The 14,413-nt window shown below is 35.3% G+C and overlaps 1 long non-coding RNA gene across 1 annotated transcript; it reads left to right on the forward strand.

The window, feature by feature from the left end:
* The first annotated feature begins 1,550 nt into the window (after positions 1 to 1,550).
* On the forward strand, positions 1,551 to 13,115 carry LOC122598951. The gene is made up of 3 exons (XR_006323798.1): positions 1,551 to 1,586; positions 12,188 to 12,242; positions 12,854 to 13,115. It is a non-coding gene; the product is annotated as an uncharacterized LOC122598951 (long non-coding RNA).
* Positions 13,116 to 14,413: the final 1,298 nt, after the last annotated feature.

The following is a 14,413-nucleotide window of genomic DNA, read 5'->3' on the forward strand; positions in this document are numbered from 1 at the left end:
CAAAAAAATGTAAATTAATTTTTTAGATTGGGCTTAAAGTGTAAATCGGTGATGGAAAACCAAAAAATGTAAATTAACTTAGATTAATATTAAAAAATTAAAGGTTTAATAAAGATGGAGGATTAAGCTCTAGGAGGGGGATTAGGGGTGCCAAGTGTACCCCCAACCCTCTCTTTTAGTTATATTATAGATTCGATTGATGGGAAATAATCTAGTTTTTTGAAATAAAAGAGAAAAATAGAAAACAATTATAATAACTATTAGTATACAATGGTCACTATACTCATCCATCAATACTTATCTAAAATGGTTATAAAGTAGGGAAGTAACTATCATATGTGTTATATCCCAGAGGTGTAACAAGATACCAATGTATAATGTACACAAGTAGTTGTAGAAGGGAGGGGGGGGGGGGTGACTACAACTGCTTCGTTTTTTCTATACTTTCTTTTATAAAGGGTTTTAATTGTTTCTCAATAACTTCAACAAGTGGTTTAACACTTCCTAACCTTTTTGAAAAAAATTTTTCTCAATAACTTCAACAAGTGGTTTAACACTGGCTACCGTTATCAACATCCAAACAACTCAAATTAACATCCGTTCAATCTGATATAAACAATCCTAACTTGTTTAACAACCTGACAATTTTATTATTCTATATATAACTAAATTTGAGTGTTTTTTGTTAGACACCGATAATGAAAATGGACATAAGAAAACCTTACCAAATTTTTCCAAAAAAAAAACTTAAGAAAATCTTTTAAAAGGGCTTACCAACTAGCAATAAAAAATGGACTTATGAAAAGTTTTTTTAAAGAAAATTAACAAATAACAATAAAATACCTTTTGAAAATAAAACCAATAATAGTTTAAGATTATTGGGTGACAGAAAATTGATTTTAGGCCTAAACTTACTCTACTCACTTCAAGACTAATGTTTGTAAAATAAATAAAATAAAATAATAAAATAATTTCAGCCCGACCCGAAAGAAGTGTTTGAAGGCCATTGGCTGAAGAAAGTCGTAGGCTTCTAAGTTTTTTAAGGTTAAGACTTTCATGACTTTTAGTTTGACAAGACATGTTATATACATTGTACATATTATTTTGTCGTTTTGCATACCATAACCTAAACTTTTGTTATCCGCCTCTCATCCATACATTAGAAAAAAACGAATCCTGGGTTTCTTTCTTTTTCAACACCTCCATACATCAAAAAAAATACAGAAAATCGAATCATGGGTTTTTGTAAATCGCCTCTTATCCATACATCAAAAGACAGAAAATTGAATGATGGGTTTCTGTAAATCGCCTCTTATCCATACATCAAAAGACAGAAAAAGAATCCTGGTTTTCGTCTGTTGCAAGTGCCAGATCTCTATAAAATGGTACACACATATTTTACTTGTATATAACAAACAGATCTAGCAGACAATTTACAATGTAGTTATATACATATATATTTCTTGATCTGTTTTTTTTTTCTTTCTTTCATATAACCACTAGATTGATTTTCACAGGATATACGAAGGTGGATTTGTGTGACAACATCTATCTGGTCTCATTCGAATCTTGAGATTTTTAAAAAGGTACGTGCAAGTAATTCTCAAACTAAAATTTACAGATCATGACATCCTGTTTTGTGTTAAATTCATTTATTATTAGTTTGTGGGCTGTTGATTTAAACCTTCTCTGTTCTGCAATTTGCTTGTCACATAGGTTTTTTTAAACATAAAGTTTGATACTTGCTATAATTCTGGCAAGTTTGCAACTTTGAGCATACTGTTGTGTATAGTAATTTGAATCCAGGTTGGATTTACATCGTAACCAAAACATTAAAGCTACAGATTTTATCAAAGTATCAGCGATTCATTACGAAGTAGATGATGATTGATAACCGAAACAAACTACATCTGATTTTGAGTGATGCAATTTCTACAAAGCACCATGACTCCTACCTGAAGTACCTGCATACAATATACAATGGAATTATGGAAGTTAAATGAGAGTAAATAACAAATTATGTACTGTATAGTAAGCTGATCAGTAATTAATTAGAGTGAGTAAACACAGAAACACCTTTATTCACATACATAATACATTCCAATAACAAATACAACAGCTACAGGTTTAAACTTTAAACACTTCTAGCTAAATTGTATATTCAAAGAATGTATAATAAACAAAGGAAAGACAAACACGAATTAATAGAGAAAGATAAACACAAACCCCTATTCATCCGACATCACTTAGATGAATGTCAGCTTTTTTTGAAAATTATGTTTTCAAATATGTTCAAATAAGCACACTAAATCTCGTAACAAGTACAACATACCATTAAAACAAGACGACTACTAAGATTTAAACAAAATCGCACATTCTGTTTTCCAAGATCACTAAAACAAAGGTCAGGTGTTCACAAACAAATCTTGATCTTAAACTAAGAGTAAATATGATAAGAGGATGAACTTTACGTCTTTTTAGGTTAGAAGGAAACATGGAATTAGGAATGTGCTGTTAGGCCGTTTGTATATAACTATATTCTGGACTAATGAACTAAAGGAATTCAAATCATAGTTTTGACATTTAAATAGAATAGAATCCATACCTCAACAAGTGTATTAATTGATAGTCCAACGATCACAACCGTCTCTCAACAAGATCTACATTGAGCAATATAACTAATTTTAAACTTTAAAAACTTATCATAGTTTCCCAATTTCACGAATAATTATATCTCTTAAGTTTCCCATTACAATATATATTGATTCTATTTATAAGTAATATGCATGGAGTTTTAAAAAAACAATTTGTTTGGTGATATATAAGTAAATCCTGTGACCAAAGTGATAACCCAAATCTTTCCACTCTTGACGTGTAATGATCCAATTTCAAAGTTATGATTTAAACATATAACGCAGTGGTTTACAGTTAACCGAAAAAATAGTAAGAATGGTACTAAGGATCAAAAGTATTTACAAACTGTTACAAATTGAGTTCCATTCATGATTTACCTCAACTGCGAAAAGAGGCGAACTCTAGCAGAATTAACTCTTGTACCCAATGCGTTCTCCCTCTATGTATATACATGGAGTTGCTAGTTTTGTTTTATAGTGAATGTTTTACCAATATCTTTTAAATATATGGGGTTTAGGTTAGTGGCTTTTGACCTCATGTTTCCTAATCTATCAGTCAAGTTTATCTATGTTTAACCTTTATCTCCATATCAGCAAATAGATATTTGTTATAATTAAAATGTCACTTATACCAAATTCATTTCTAGCATTATATTATTTAACACTCTGGGGAAATTTACTAACTTGGTATATAGTTTTCTATCTTATTCAACAATCTTAGTAACATGCATACTCAGCTATTTAATTTTTTAAACACACACACATATATATATATATATATCTCAATTACCTGTTTGCAGCTTTCATTATCTTTTCCTTAATATGTGGAAGATCTTGAAAGGTTTCTTCAAGCTTTATGGCATCTTTCATGTTCTTAGTTCCAAGAAGATAATGCAGTCTTCTACAAAAGTAATAAACATAGTTAGTATTATATATGATACATATATACTTAATATATGAGGAAACGATTAGAAGCTTACTTCAGCATACTGAGGGTATTATATTTCAGACCACTAATTTGATATTTGTCCCAAATGACTTCAGATGTTTTTTCGTCATTATGTAATATACTCATAAGTGTATCCAAAATAGCCCTCAAGGTATAATTCTGAGCGAATTTGTTAACTGCTTCGAAAAGATCATTCCCGAAAGAAGAATCTAATGGTTTGTTTTCCGCTATATCTGAAAAAAGCTGATCCAACAAAAGAAATGAATAATGCAAACTCTGATTTGTATCATATACCTTCAGCAGAAAGTCATCATTCGGTAACTCTTTTTCTTCCAAAGTCTCCAGTAACTTCACAATGTCACTGCTTAAAAGTTAAGTGAGGGTTTTTAGAGAAGTTAAAAAAAATACTAGATAGGACTATTATTTATAAACCTATATACCTGATCATGCGCCTCTCACCGCAATATTGAATTACATGCTTAAAACCCTCAAAGTATACTTGGTCTGAGAACTTCTCAAGATGATGTAAGTACTCCTTCAGGAGAGGCAGCTTACCATCTGAATATATGTATCTCTGGTTCAACGAAAAAGATATGAACAACTGAATACATTGAAACTATAATATTAAAATCAGTAATAGTTAAAAGCTTTAAAGACATGAAGACTTACCGCCATATGTATGGCAGTTCTCGGCTGCAAGTTCTGCCCTAATTTTTGGCACACCAGTATTGCTTCATTCTCATATTTTTCTTTTATGAGAGTTGAGGCGTACTGGTTGCGCAATTCACAGTCCTCAATTTTGTCATAGATGAGCCTTGCTTTGTCAATATTTTTACTCACTGTATAGCTCTTAATCAAGTCAGTATACACCTTGTTGTTTGGTGTGATGCAATATGCTTTCATGAGCTCCCAAACCTACAGAATACTGTACACTATCAAAATCCCCGATAATATATTTTTTCAAGTAACTAAATATTGCCTTACTCTTTCAATTTGTACTTCTTGAGAGGAGTTCCTCAAAGCTTTGCTTATAAGGATTGGACCATTTACCAGTGCAAATCCCATTTTAAGGGATGTCTCCAAATCATCTGCAGCCGAACTTCCCGGGCTGATTTTTGCTGAACTCAGCCATCTACACTGGCCAAGCCTGTGATTGAACATCTTAAAAATCACAGGCTTAGCCAGTGTAGATGGCTGAGTTCAGCAAAAATCAGCCCGGGAAGTTCGGCTGTAGATGATTTGGAGACATCCCTTAAAATGGGATTTGCACCGGTAAATGGTCCAATCCTTATAAGCAAAGCTTTGAGGAACTCCTCTCAAGAAGTACAAATTGAAAGAGTAAGGCAATATTTAGTTACTTGAAAAAATATATTATCGGGGATTTTGATAGTGTACAGTATTCTGTAGGTTTGGGAGCTCATGAAAGCATATTGCATCACACCAAACAACAAGGTGTATACTGACTTGATTAAGAGCTATACAGTGAGTAAAAATATTGACAAAGCAAGGCTCATCTATGACAAAATTGAGGACTGTGAATTGCGCAACCAGTACGCCTCAACTCTCATAAAAGAAAAATATGAGAATGAAGCAATACTGGTGTGCCAAAAATTAGGGCAGAACTTGCAGCCGAGAATTGCCATACATATGGCGGTAAGTCTTCATGTCTTTAAAGCTTTTAACTATTACTGATTTTAATATTATAGTTTCAATGTATTCAATTGTTCATATCTTTTTCGTTGAACCAGAGATACATATATTCAGATGGTAAGCTGCCTCTCCTGAAGGAGTACTTACATCATCTCGAGAAGTTCTCAGACCAAGTATACTTTGAGGGTTTTAAGCATGTAATTCAATATTGCGGTGAGAGGCGCATGATCAGGTATATAGGTTTATAAATAATAGTCCTATCTAGTATTTTTTTTAACTTCTCTAAAAACCCTCACTTAACTTTTAAGCAGAGACATTGTGAAGTTACTGGAGACTTTGGAAGAAAAAGAGTTACCGAATGATGACTTTCTGCTGAAGGTATATGATACAAATCAGAGTTTGCATTATTCATTTCTTTTGTTGGATCAGCTTTTTTCAGATATAGCGGAAAACAAACCATTAGATTCTTCTTTCGGGAATGATCATTTCGAAGCAGTTAACAAATTCGCTCAGAATTATACCTTGAGGGCTATTTTGGATACACTTATGAGTATATTACATAATGACGAAAAAACATCTGAAGTCATTTGGGACAAATATCAAATTAGTGGTCTGAAATATAATACCCTCAGAATGCTGAAGTAAGCTTCTAATCGTTTCCTCATATATTAAGTATATATGTATCATATATATAACTAACTATGTTTATTACTTTTGTAGAAGACTGCATTATCTTCTTGGAACCAAGAACATGAAAGATGCCAAAAAGCTTGAAGAAACCTTTCAAGATGTTCCACATATTAAGGAAAAGATAATGAAAGCTGCAAACAGGTAATTGAGATATATGTGTGTGTGTGTGTTTAAAAAATTAAATAGCTGAGTATGCATGTTACTAAGATTGTTGAATAAATAAATAAGATAGAAAACTATATACCGAGTTAATAAATTTACCCTGAGTGTTAAATAATATAACGCTAGAAATGAATTTGGTATAAGTGACATTGTAATTATAACAAATATCTATTTGCTGATATGGAGATAAAGGTTAAACATAGATAAACTTGACTGGTAGATTAGGAAACATGAGGTCAAAAGCCACTAACCTAAACCCCATATATTTAAAAGATATTGGTAAAACATTCACTATAAAACAAAACAAAACTAGCAACTCCATGTATATACATAGAGGGAGAACGCATTGGGTACAAGAGTTAATTCTGCTAGAGTTCGCCTCTTTTCGCAGTTGAGGTAAATCATGAATGGATACAGAAAAATCATGTGTGAGAGAGAGTGTGAGAGAGAAAACCCCTGGGAGGAAGTAAAAAGCAAAAAACAACAAAAAGAACAACCTAAAGATAAGCAAAAATTCCAACAGATTGTTAAATTCTTCATTGCAGACATTCCTGAAGGATGTAGACCTGGAGATCTGGTGGCTACTCTCAAGAGATACGGGGAAGTCGTGGGAGTTTATATTGCAAGAAAACGTAATAAAGATGGGGCAAGATTCGGTTTTGCCAGTTTCAAAGGAGTACATGATTGGAAGGAGTTGGAGAAGAGGATGAAACACGTCTGGTCGGGGAGATCTCGCCTGAGGATTAAAATAGCGAAATTCGCTATGGAGAATATATCTATAAATATGGAGGAGGCGGCACGAAGGCCTTTTAAACTGACACCCCATGCACAACCTAAGGCCCCTATCAATACCATTCCTGTTTCTAGAGGGATGTTTTCTTATAGCGATGTTGTTAGATGTGTTACAGAGAAGGTCCAGAAGGTGGAGGAGCTGGTCATAGAAGACTCGGTGACTAGGATGACGGAGTTCCATGATAGAGCACTGGTTGCCAGATGCAGCTCCTTTGATGCTCTTGTCTCCATCCATGGCCGGTTGGGGGAAAAAGGTTTTTCAGGAGTCAAGATCCAATATCTTGGGGGTATGAGCATGCTTATTATATTCGAGAATTCGGAGGAGGCCCAAGTTTTTATAGCTAAAAAAGACATGTGGGAGCTATGGTTCAGCCAACTGGAAATCTGGGTAGGACAGTCTCTTCCATTCGAAAGAATCGCTTGGGTTGGAGTCTATGGAGTTCCCGTTCAATTATCTCAGGCAAAGGTCATCAACTCAATATGTGATAAGGTTGGGAAAGTTGTCAGTCCCTCTACTGCCAATGATTCTGACGATAACAGGTCTGTCGAATGTGTCGGAATCCTAGTCGGAGATGGTTGTGAAGTTAAGGAGGTCATCACTATCAGATGGCGAAAGAAAAAATTCCGAGTTTGGGTCGAGGAAAAAACTCTAGACTGGTGTCCTCCTTGTGGTCTAGTGGTTAGTGTGGGTCATCCTCCTATGGATGGAGCTAACGCCGGTGACGTTGCTGTTTCAGGTGGCCGGGATTCTGAAATTGAAGAAGGTGAGTGGGTGGAGTCTCACAATGGAAACGAAGAGGCGCTGCATGGGGAAGGAGGAAATCATGCACGTCCATTAAATGCTATAAAGAATGTTGAGAGCATCAATAATCATTTTGTTTTTTCCTCTCCCCAACATGGACCCACACCAGAGGGACCCCCAATTGATCCAAACAAATTTAATAAAAGCTGGGAAAATATTAATCCTTTTGGTTTTTTATCCTCAAGAAAGAGAAAAAGGCCAAATAATTGTGACTTGGACCTGGGTTGGGAGCCCAACTCTAATTTGGTTGAGCCCATCACGGAGATTAGAGAAGAAGGGGCGGTTGGGCCAGTCATCATACATAGTGACCCTAATAATATCTTGGACCAGGAAACTAATTTTCTTCATCCCCAAATTTCTAAAGACCCTGCAGAAGTTTCAATAAAAGAGAAGGATAAAATGGAGACTGAGGAAGACAAAGTGGAGATGGAAGTCCAAAAAACTCTCGAGATGGGGGTGGACTCTGGTGTTGATTTACAAGGCTTGGACGACAAAGTTCGAGTGCTTATTGAAAACGAAGGTATGAACAAGGCTCCTTAATGAATGTGCTTTCAATTAATATTAGGGGTGTGAAGGGGGTGGGGAAATCGGATTGGATTAAAGGTATTAGATTGTGTGAGAAAGTTTCCTTCATTGCTATCCAAGAAACCCAATGCATTGATGTTCCAGTCCATATTTTAAATAAATACTGGGGAAATTCAGAGTTGGATTTTGATATTGTTAAGGCTAGTGGACGATCTGGTGGTTTGATAAACTTGTGGGATCCTGGAGTCTTTAGAAAGGTAGATTGCATTAAAGACGGGAACTTCCTTTTAGTTAAAGGTATGTTGAAGGGGGTAGATGAAACGGTGTATATTGTGAATGTTTACGCCCCTCAAAGCAATAGAGCTAAAAGAGAGTTGTGGGTAAAATTAGTTGATCTTAAACGAAGTATGGATGGTTTGTGGTTCTTTATTGGCGATTTTAACACGGTGAGGATGGCTGAGGAAAGAAGAGGTTCGGTCTTCAAGGCCCATTGTGCCCGTGATTTCAACAACTTTATAGGGTCGTCTGATCTCCATGAGTATGAAATGAAAGGAAATCAGTTCACTTTTTCTATTGATGACGAGAGGGGTAGAAAGTTAAGCAAAATTGATAGATTGCTCGTTGGTAGAGAAGTGATGGACACATGGCCAGATGCTTGCTTTAGAGCTATCCCGAAATTGCTCTCTGACCACAACCCTATCCTTCTGACCATTAAAGAGTTGAATTACGGGCCTAAACCGTTTAGGTTCTTTAACTCATGGTTAGATAGGAAGGACTTCGAGAAAACCGTGGTGGAGGCTTTCGAGACTTTTCAAGGGGTGGGGACACTTGATGTTGTTCTCATGCTTAAGTTAAGATGGCTTCGTGATAAAATAAAAATTTGGAGAGAGGAGTTAAAGAATAACGAAGAAGAAGAGGCTGTTTTATGTGCTAAAGAATTCGAAGAGCTGGATAAAAAGTTGGAAAATGAGGAATTATCAGAAAATGAACAATGGACTAGAATGGAATGCAAAAGAAAAATTCTCGAGCTAGCACATTTCAAAGCAGCTGACCTAAAGCAACGTTCTAGATGCAGATGGGCCGTAGACGGGGATGAGAACTCCAGGTTCTTTCATGGTCTTATAAACAATAGAAGAGTCAGCAATGGAATACCCGGACTCATGGAAGATGGGGAATGGATTTCGAAGCCGTCGTTAGTTAAGAAGAAGGTGTACAGGTTCTTTAAAGATAAATTTAAAGAAAATTGGAAGGAAAGACCTAAGATGGAATGTCTTCTGCCGTCTGTTCTTTCTGATAGAGATGCCTCAAGCTTGATTGAAAGATTTTCGATACAAGAGATCAAAGAAGCCGTCCATGATTGCGGTGATGACCGAGCACCAGGTCCAGATGGTTTTAACTTCAGATTTGTGAAGAGATTCTGGGATCGGTTGGAAGATGATTTTGGTAGGATTTTTAACCACTTTTTTGACATTGGGGAGATTAGTTATGGATGCGGTTCTGCGTTCATCACATTAATCCCCAAGGTGAAGGATCCTGGAAGTTTAAATGACTACCGACCCATTACCTTGGTTGGTATTATAAATAAGGTAATCTCAAAGGCCCTGGCGAATCGGTTAAAGAAGATTTTGAGCCCCCTGATCTCGGTCACGCAAACTGCTTTTCTTAAAGACAGGCTGATTTTGGATGGGCCTTTGATTTTAAATGAAATAGTCTCGTGGGCAAAAAAAGATAAAAGAAAGGTTTTTTGTTTTAAAGTCGATTTTAATAAAGCGTATGATAATGTTAACTGGTCTTTCTTGATGTCGGTGATGGAACAAATGGGCTTCCCGACCCGTTGGTGTAAATGGATTTACGGAATTCTCTCCTCTGCAAGAGCGGCTGTTTTGGTAAATGGCTCCCCCACTTTTGAATTTCAATGCTTCAAAGGAATGAGACAAGGGGACCCTATCTCTCCCTTCTTGTTCTTGATCGTCATGGAAGGCCTTACAAGTCTGGTGCGCAGAGCTGGAGAGAATGGGGCGATTTCTGGTATTCAGCTTCCAAATAATGGACCTTTGATCTCCCACCTTCTATACGCAGATGACTGTACTTTTGTGGGAGAATGGTCAGAGGAGAATTTAAGAAAGATCACCAGAATTCTTCGCATTTTTCACATTTGTTCAGGCCTCTGTATAAATTTAAATAAGTCCAGCCTCTTTGGAGTCGGTGTTAGTGATACAGAAGTGAGAAGAATGACCGGGGTTGTTAAGTGCAAGGAAGGCGTCTTACCGTTCGAGCACTTGGGATTAAAGATTGGGGGTAACATGAACAGGGTGGTGAATTGGGAGTTTTTGGTTAATATCTTTGAGGCCCACCTCTCTTTGTGGAAGTCGCGCTCGGTTTCTATGGCGGGACGTATTACTCTTATTAAATCAGTAATGGAGAGTATTCCAACTTACTATTTCTCTATTTTTAAGGTTCCGGATAAAATTTTGCACCAACTCGAATCCTTAATCAGAAGGTTTCTATGGGGTGGTTCTGGGGATAATCGAAAGATTCATTGGGTTTCTTGGGACCGTGTGGCGTCCCCGGTGGCTGTGGGGGGTCTTGGGCTTAGTAAACTAAAGGATTGTAACTTGGCTTTGTTAAGTAAATGGGTGTGGAGATTTCGAAACGAACACATGGCATTATGGAAGGCTGTGATTGAATCGTTACACAATACTAAAAGATGCTGGGACTCATTGCCTTGTAACCGATCTCTTACTGGAGTTTGGAAAACCTTGGTGGGTAGTGTCAAGAAAATCTCAGTCTCTGGAGTTGGCTTGAACATGTTATTAAAAGGAGAGATCGGGGATGGAAGTATTATTAGATTCTGGATTGACCCCTGGGCTTGTGAGAACCCGCTTAAAGATCGCTTTCCTCTTCTTTTCAAACTGGAAAAGGAGAAAAAATGTGTTGTGAAAGATAGGTTTGAGAGAGGTAATGGTTTTGTCTGGAATGTTTGTAATTGGAACCGGGGTTCCCTTGCTGCAGCTGAAGCCGATGAATGGAACAGTTTGTTACAGCTCCTGTCACCCTTTGTTTTGAATAACAGTCGTGATAGTTGGAGGTGGGTTGGGAGCGCGGACGGTAGGTTCTCGGTTAAAAGTGTCAAGGTCTTCTTAAGAAAAGAAGTTGATTATAGCGAAAGGTTCGTTTTTAAATGGTCAAAGTGGGTAGCCAAGAAGTGCAACGTGTTTATGTGGAGAGTCTCTTTGGATCGACTGCCAATTTTGGTGGCTCTTAAGAACAGAAATTGCCTCTTTGATAGTACCATATGCGATTTATGTAGAGAAGGCGAGGAAACAACTGAGCATCTTCTATGTAGCTGTTCGTTGGCAGCTTCGGTTTGGTACAAAGTGGGAATATGGTGTAAGGTTAGTCCCATCTATTTCTTTTCGATAAAAGATCTTTTTGAAGTGGACAACCATATGGGTTTCAACAAGAAGGGCAGGAAGATTTTCAAAGGAATTGTTTTCGTCACTTGGTGGTGTATATGGCGGGCTAGAAACGAGAAGAAGTTTGAAGGAAAATCTATAGTTGCCGAGAAGGTTTTTCAAGATATCAAGGCTTTTAGTTTTCTTTGGTATAGAAATAGAGGTAGAAAGTTTTCTTTGAATTGGAGTGATTGGTGCTCCTTCAATGTTACTTCAATGTTTTGTAAATGTTGTAGATATGTGTAATATGGTGGCCACTGCCCGATTTGGGTATGTTGGCGATACAATAATGAAAGTTTCTTTTCAAAAAAAAAAAAAGGTAAATCATGAATGGAACTTAATTTGTAACAGTTTGTAAATACTTTTGATCCTTAGTACCATTCTTACTGTTTTTTTGGTTAACTGTAAACCACTGCGTTAAATGTTTAAATCATAACTTTGAAATTGGATCATTACACGTCAAGAGTGGAAAGATTTGGGTTATCACTTTGGTCACAGGATTTACTTATATATATATTGCTCAATGTAGATCTTGTTGAGAGACGGTTGTGATCGTTGGACTATCAATTAATACACTTGTTGAGGTATGGATTCTATTCTATTTAAATGTCAAAACTATGATTTGAATTCCTTTAGTTCGTTAGTCCAGAATATAGTTATATACATACGGCCCAACAGCACATTCCTAATTCCATGTTTCCTTCTAACCTAAAAAGACGTAAAGTTCATCCTCTTATCATATTTACTCTTAGTTTAAGATCAAGATTTGTTTGTGAACACCTGACCTTTGTTTTAGTGATCTTGGAAAACAGAATGTGCGATTTTGTTTAAATCTTAATAGTCGTCTTGTTTTAATGGTATGTTGTACTTGTTACGAGATTTAGTGTGCTTATTTGAACATATTTGAAAACATAATTTTCAAAAAAAGCTAACATTCATCTAAGTGATGTCGGATGAATAGGGGTTTGTGTTTATCTTTCTCTATTAATTCGTGTTTGTCTTTCCTTTGTTTATTATACATTCTTTGAATATACAATTTAGCTAAAAGTGTTTAAAGTTTAAACATGTAGCTGTTGTATAAAGGTGTTTCTGTGTTTACTCACTCTAATTAATTACTGATCAGCTTACTATACAGTACATAATTTGTTATTTACTCTCATTTAACTTCCATAATTCCATTGTATATTGTATGCAGGTACTTCAGGTAGGAGTCATGGTGCTTTGTAGAAATTGCATCACTCAAAATCAGATGTAGTTTGTTTCGGTTATCAATCATCATCTACTTCGTAATGAATCGCTGATACTTTGATAAAATCTGTAGCTTTAATGTTTTGGTTACGATGTAAATCCAACCTGGATTCAAATTACTATACACAACAGTATGCTCAAAGTTGCAAACTTGCCAGAATTATAGCAAGTATCAAACTTTATGTTTAAAAAAACCTATGTGACAAGCAAATTGCAAATTGCAGAACAGAGAAGGTTTAAATCAACAGCCCACAAACTAATAATAAATGAATTTAACACAAAACAGGATGTCATGATCTGTAAATTTTAGTTTGAGAATTACTTGCACGTACCTTTTTAAAAATCTCAAGATTCGAATGAGACCAGATAGATGTCACACAAATCCACCTTCGTATATCCTGTGAAAATCAATCTAGTGGTTATATGAAAGAAAGAAAAAAAAAACAGATCAAGAAATATATATGTATATAACTACATTGTAAATTGTCTGCTAGATCTGTTTGTTATATACAAGTAAAATATGTGTGTACCATTTTATAGAGATCTGGCACTTGCAACAGACGAAAACCAGGATTCTTTTTCTGTCTTTTGATGTATGGATAAGAGGCGATTTACAGAAACCCATCATTCAATTTTCTGTCTTTTGATGTATGGATAAGAGGCGATTTACAAAAACCCATGATTCGATTTTCTGTATTTTTTTGATGTATGGAGGTGTTGAAAAAAAAAGAAACCCAGGATTCGTTTTTTTCTAATGTATGGATGAGAGGCGGATAACAAAAGTTTAGGTTATGGTATGCAAAACGACAAAATAATATGTACAATGTATATAACATGTCTTGTCAAACTAAAAGTCATGAAAGTCTTAACCTTAAAAAACTTAGAAGCCTACGACTTTCTTCAGCCAATGGCCTTCAAACACTTCTTTCGGGTCAGGCTGAAATTATTTTATTATTTTATTTTATTTATTTTACAAACATTAGTCTTGAAGTGAGTAGAGTAAGTTTAGGCCTAAAATCAAATTTCTGTCACCCAATAATCTTAAACAATTCGTTTTAGGCGGGTCAACTTTTATGATGGTGCACTTGAGTATACTCATTATTATTTTTCGTTACATATATCGAGGTGAAAAGTAAACACCTATAATCATTATGTTTCACTATAGTTTTTTTTTATCTCTTTTATTTTAGATTGACAACTTTATTATATTTCCGTAATTTTTAAATTCATGTTTACATAAGTATTAGTAATATTTAAAATGTTTTTACAAGACCATTTTTATTATTGGTTTTATCTTCAAAAGGTCATTTTATTGTTATTTGTTAATTTTCTTTAAAAAAACTTTTCATGAGTCCATTTTTTATTGCTAGTTGGTAAGCCCTTTTAAAAGATTTTCTTAAGTTTTTTTTTTTTTGGAAAAATTTGGTAAGGTTTTCTTATGTCCATTTTCATTATCGGTGTCTAACAAAAAACACTCAAATTTAGTTATATATAGAATAATAAAATT

This window comes from Erigeron canadensis, chromosome 5 (assembly GCF_010389155.1).
Source record: "Erigeron canadensis isolate Cc75 chromosome 5, C_canadensis_v1, whole genome shotgun sequence".
Lineage (NCBI taxonomy): Eukaryota > Viridiplantae > Streptophyta > Magnoliopsida > Asterales > Asteraceae > Erigeron > Erigeron canadensis.